The sequence below is a fragment of the Solanum pennellii genome, chromosome 7 (assembly GCF_001406875.1).
Source record: "Solanum pennellii chromosome 7, SPENNV200".
Classification (NCBI taxonomy): domain Eukaryota; kingdom Viridiplantae; phylum Streptophyta; class Magnoliopsida; order Solanales; family Solanaceae; genus Solanum; species Solanum pennellii.
The window spans coordinates 4,673,626-4,679,349 of NC_028643.1; positions in this window are offsets into that span (position 1 = coordinate 4,673,626).

A 5,724-nucleotide genomic window follows, 5' to 3' on the forward strand; every position below is an offset into this window, starting at 1 on the left:
ATATTTGTATTAATAAAATTACTCAGTTCAACTTAAATGGCAGAGGATCAAAAATATCCTTAAACTATCTGATATAACTCATATTTAACCTTAAATTATATTTTGGCTCAAAACTATTCTTTCTGTCAAACTATTGGGTCAAAAGTATCCTTATTAGCAAAAGTTATTAAATTTTATTTCACTTCTATCTTGTTCTTGTTTTATCTTTCTATTTTTCTTTCGTTTCGTGGGTTGAGAATGATTTATCTTGGTGGAAATAAACAAGTGTCATCACGTCCGTTTATAGGTCATGACAACAAAAAAAAGACAATTTTCTCCTTATTATATCCAACAATTTATTAATATTGAGTTAATATTTTTTAAAACTATAGTGAGTAAATATGTTTTACACTCTATTTTTAATAAAAATAAATTATAAATTCATTATATCAATTTTTTTTTTTATAAGTGTGTCGATTTAAAATTTGACATATAGATTGGGGCAGAAGGAGTATGTGCCTTCACCAACCCGCTCCCCTTCTTAAGATATTTAAGTTTTGTGCACTTTTTGTTCTTTTTTAATTTCAACTTCTTACTTTGATCATTGATATGGATAAAAGTACAACTTTGAGTTTGACATTTCAATCTTTGACATGATTAAGTATAACAATAGCGTAGGACTTTTAATCAAATTAAATCATTATATAAAGTAATTTATTAAAATAATATATTTTTCTAAAATCTGATAAAATTAGTATAAACGTATTTCATAATAATGTTTTAGGGTATATTTTGATTTTTAAAAATTGTTGTGTTAGGTTGATATGTGTTACTGTAAGTAACATTTTACTCCTAAAATGTTATTCTGAGTAACGTTTTACTCCTAAAATATTACTCACGTTACTTTGAGTAACGTATATCAATCTAACGCCGTCAACTTTTAAAAAATTAAATATACTCTAAAACGTTACTGTGAAATACATTTATACTAATTTTATAAAATTTTTAAAAAATATATTATTTTAATAAATTGCTTTATATAATAATTTAATTTGGTCAAAACCTTAATTAAGTATCACCAAAAGAAAGTGTTCAAATTAGCTCAAAATCTAGTTAACACCATGGAGTTTATTTCAACGCAAACATTAAAGAGGCCTCTATTAGTACAAAATTAAGGCAATAAATAAGAGTTGTCATTTATGGGATGTTTTTGCTCTTTCAGATTAAATTAACATATTAGATTACAATAGATTATAAGCTAGAAAATAAAGTAATAACTCACCATTAATACGAAATATAATTAAAGCTTTGAGGCATGTAATCACTTTCTTTGAAGAGATATTATCCATATACATATTGAGGTAATTAAATACAAACAATTCTCTTCAAGCATACAATAAAACCCTTTGTTTTTACATGCAGATTTTTCTTAGGCTATTTATAGAAAGTCTTTATATTTATAGAACTTAATAGATGACTCTTTATATGAGTTATGTTCTTTCGTGAACATATGACTTTTCATAAGAATCATGTTTTTTCATGAACATATGACTTTTTATAACAATCATATTTTTTCATGAAAAAATATGTGTTTGTTCAATTTAAAAACTCTATATATTACAAAATATCCAATACATTCAGTTAACATCACATATCACTAAGAGTGTATATTATAATTCAATTTCTTTTAGAAAAAAGAATTTAAAAAGAAACAAGAATGTACACATTGATTAGTTTAATTGTTTTGAGCTCTATGTAACGCCAAGAGTTGATGTCTTATTGTCTTGATGAGCAACTTGAAAGTGTCCTTCCAAAGGACAATTTGAAAAAATAAATTAAAGGTCATAGATTAGTGTGACCACATATTAAAAGTTCATAATTTGGGAGTTCCTATGAAAAATCAGCAACTAAAAGAATGATAAATTTTATGTAAATTGAGGTTATCTAGGATTAATTTAATGATTCTGTTTTCAGCTCCAACAAAAGATGTACTTCGTCGCTTTTATTTGCTTCGTTCATTTTTATTTGTCACTTTTTAATTTAACATATTTATTAAAAAATAATTATTCATATATTTTTATTAAATTATTCCCTATTAAATGATTTCTTAAAAAATGATTTGAAAAATAAGTACTTGATGTTGATGGTAAAAGATACTCCATCAGTCCCTATTTTTGTTTGTCTATATTTCCTTTTATATTTGTCCATTTACTTGTTCATTTTAACAATTCAAGAAAGGACAACAATATTTTCCTAATATGCCCTTATTTAATTCTAGAAAATTTCTGGTACTACTAATTAGTAATGCATGCTTTTTAGAACCAGAAAATACATTTGTTATACTTGCGGAGTTGTATAATCTTTTAAGTTAAAGGGTAAATTGTAACTAACTTATGAGACTCATTGAGCCTGAATATGTGTGTCACTTTTAAAGTGAAAAACTAAATAGGAACAGAGAAAATAAAAAAAAATTATTGTCATTTTTTATATGTAGAAAATGACATATAAAAATAAAAATCTATTTTAAGAATAAGTGACAAGTAAAAGTGAACAGAGAAATACTTTACTTGACTCATATACTTGACACCGTCTTTAATTTTTTTATATTACATGTATAATATACTTAACTATTACTAAGGATATTTTGGGATTTTAAATTTTGATTGTATATTATTGCAATTGTTTTATGTAGATATTTGATACAAGTGTGATATAAGAATTTTTTTTTCCTTTTTGATATTTTAAAAAGAACAAGTAAGAAGTTTTTAATATAGGATCAAGTAAAACAAATAAGGATAGAGTATTCCTTCGCTCCGTCCACATTTACGTAGTTAGTATACTAAAAATAGAAATCTACTTTTATTTGTTTAATTTGAAAAAATCGAGAGATAATTTGTATTTTATCATTTTATGCTTATTCCTCATTTATTAAGTAATTCATCTATACATTTATACTTGTTGAATATTGCTTTAATTTGACACACTTTTTAAGAAATAATGAATAAATTAATAATTTCATTATATCACTTCTAAAATATGATGAATTCAATATTTTGAAAAGTAGCTACTCCTTTCGTTAATTTAAAGTTGTTGTATTGCGCTTTTCGAAAATCAATTTGATTAATTTTTAAAGATAAATTAAACTATATTAATTTAATATTTTAAACAAAAAAATTAAGCTTTCAAAATTATATGAATAGTACTATAAATTATAATTTTTTACATATTAATATGATGAAAAAATATATCGTAAAATGTTAGTCAAAGTTTTATAATTTAATTCTAAAAAAAAAGAAACTATGACAACTAAAAGTGGACATGAAGAGTAATAATAATAATAATAATAATAATAATAATAATAATAATAATAATAATGAGAAACTAAGTGAATTATATTATAATTAAGTGACAAATTATATCTTGTTTTTTTCAAACTTAACGAGTAAAAATGTCGTTAATTTTTTATATTTAGATAATTTATGTTATAATAATAATAATAATTTAAAATGACATAAAAATATTATTTATTTATTTTTACTTCTTTTAAGGTGTGGTAAATAAAATATATAAACAAATAACAGAAAAGACATAGAGTCATCACTCAAGTTGTTTCGAATTTTCAACAAGACATCTTAACTTTGTCATCGTTCTATTACCCCACTAAATAATTTTGAACATATATTATTATATCATTTTTCGTCCACCTGCTCAAAGAGAGTGAGGAATCCAGATAACTAATATAATTTTATTTTCAAGTATGTTATCATAAAATATATTTTCTTATTATTTTAATTTTTTCTTTTTATGTTTTCTCTTTCTTTTTTCTTTCTTCTTCAAAATTTAATTGTCATCTCCATTGAAGATTCTCACTTTCAATGTCATAATTTTTATCATAATTTCAGCTTTCTTTTATTACTACTATTAATTTACTCTCTTTAATTTTAAAAATTTATCTAAAATATTTCTTACATTTCGAACAACTTGATAAACCCATTAAATCTCAAGATTAGAAAGTATTATATAGTTTTTTTATCCGATTTCAATCAAGTTCTTTCAATTATCGGGGAATTCATTGATTCTTTCAAAATTATCATTTTTAATTTTGAAGCTAAATGAAACGAAATAGTTGTTGATACCTTCATTTTAAATTTTCTTACAAAAATAATTAATTTTGTTATCAATAATTCAATAAATCTAAAAAATAGTATGAATTCTATAAAGAATTAGACCGAAGAAGAGAAAAAAAAATGAGAGTGAAGTTCAACTTGACTTGGGGAAGGTGAGTGTGAGAGGTGAAGAAAAAAAAAGGGATGAATTACTTAAAGTGGGAGGTGAAAGATGAAGAGAAATTTAAGATGAAATCGAAATTAAAATAAGATAAAAAGTAAGAGAGATAGAAATTAAAAAAAAAACTTAAAATAAAAAAAAATTATATTTTAAATTAAAATAACACATATTATATAATATTGGTACGTGAACACATTTATTTTTAAAGGTCTGGACTGATCAAAAATAAAATAAAATAATATTCATTCAAAATTATTTAATAAAATAATAAAACAATTACAAAATTAATTTTTTTTTAAAAAAAACTCAAAACAACTATTCAAACAAATAATTATGAACATGTACAGAAGGAGTAATGCTGAACATCATTCCAAACCATGAAACCAATCAAAACTAATGTTAGTGCAAATCTATTGGTCTATTCTAGGGGCAGATGCTAGTGAGAGATTGTATCCCAAAACAGTGTACTATATATCATTTTGAGGAATATTTATTCCATTTGTTTTTATTATCCATTATATTAAAATAAATATTTATTTTTATCATTTAATCTAAAAAATAAAGAAATAATTTATTACTTAGTTTTAATAGTTGATTATTAAAAATAGTCACTATTCAAGGCTGATATAATAAACTTATACTTTCATTAATTATGTCCCTCGCTTTATATTAGTTAATCTATATTGAACTGATATATTATTTAAGAAAATTTTAATTTCGAGTGTATTTTATTAAATTAATCTCATTAGGATACTTTAGAACTTAAATTTGACTAGTACTTTATATGAGTCCGAAATTTAAAGAGTATAAAATATTAACAAAAATTCTAAAACGGTATATAAAATTTTATATTAACCAAAACGGTAAAATCGCTGCAGATGCAGCGACTTACCTCACCTGAAAAAGCAAAATCGCTGCTGAGGCAGCGATTTTGCAAAAGTTATTTTTTTTAATAAAAAATGAAATCGCTGCCTAAGCAGCGATTTCAAAATTTTATTTCTTACAAATCGCTGCCTTGGCAGCGATTTTATTTTATTTTTTAATTTTTTTTTTAAAAATAAGGTATATCGCTGCCTGGTCAGCGATTTTATAAATTTTTTTTTTTATAAATCGCTGCCCAGGCAGCGACTTTATGAATTTATTTTTTATAAAATAAATCGCTGCCTTGGCACGACCTTCTAAAATTTTTTTTTATTAAGTCGCTGCTTAGGAAGCTATTTTAAAAAAAAAAAGATTTTAAAAAAATGTTAAAGCAACGATTTTATATAAAAAAAAAATTTATAATATTTTTTAAAATTTAAATATATAACTTATAAGAAAATATACATTATTTTAAAAAAATTAAAAATAAGTAAAGTAATAAATATATTTTCTTTCTAAAAAAAGATATTATATTGAATTTAAATTTAAATAATATTTGAATTCAAATAATTAATTTTTTTAAATAAAAAATTAAAG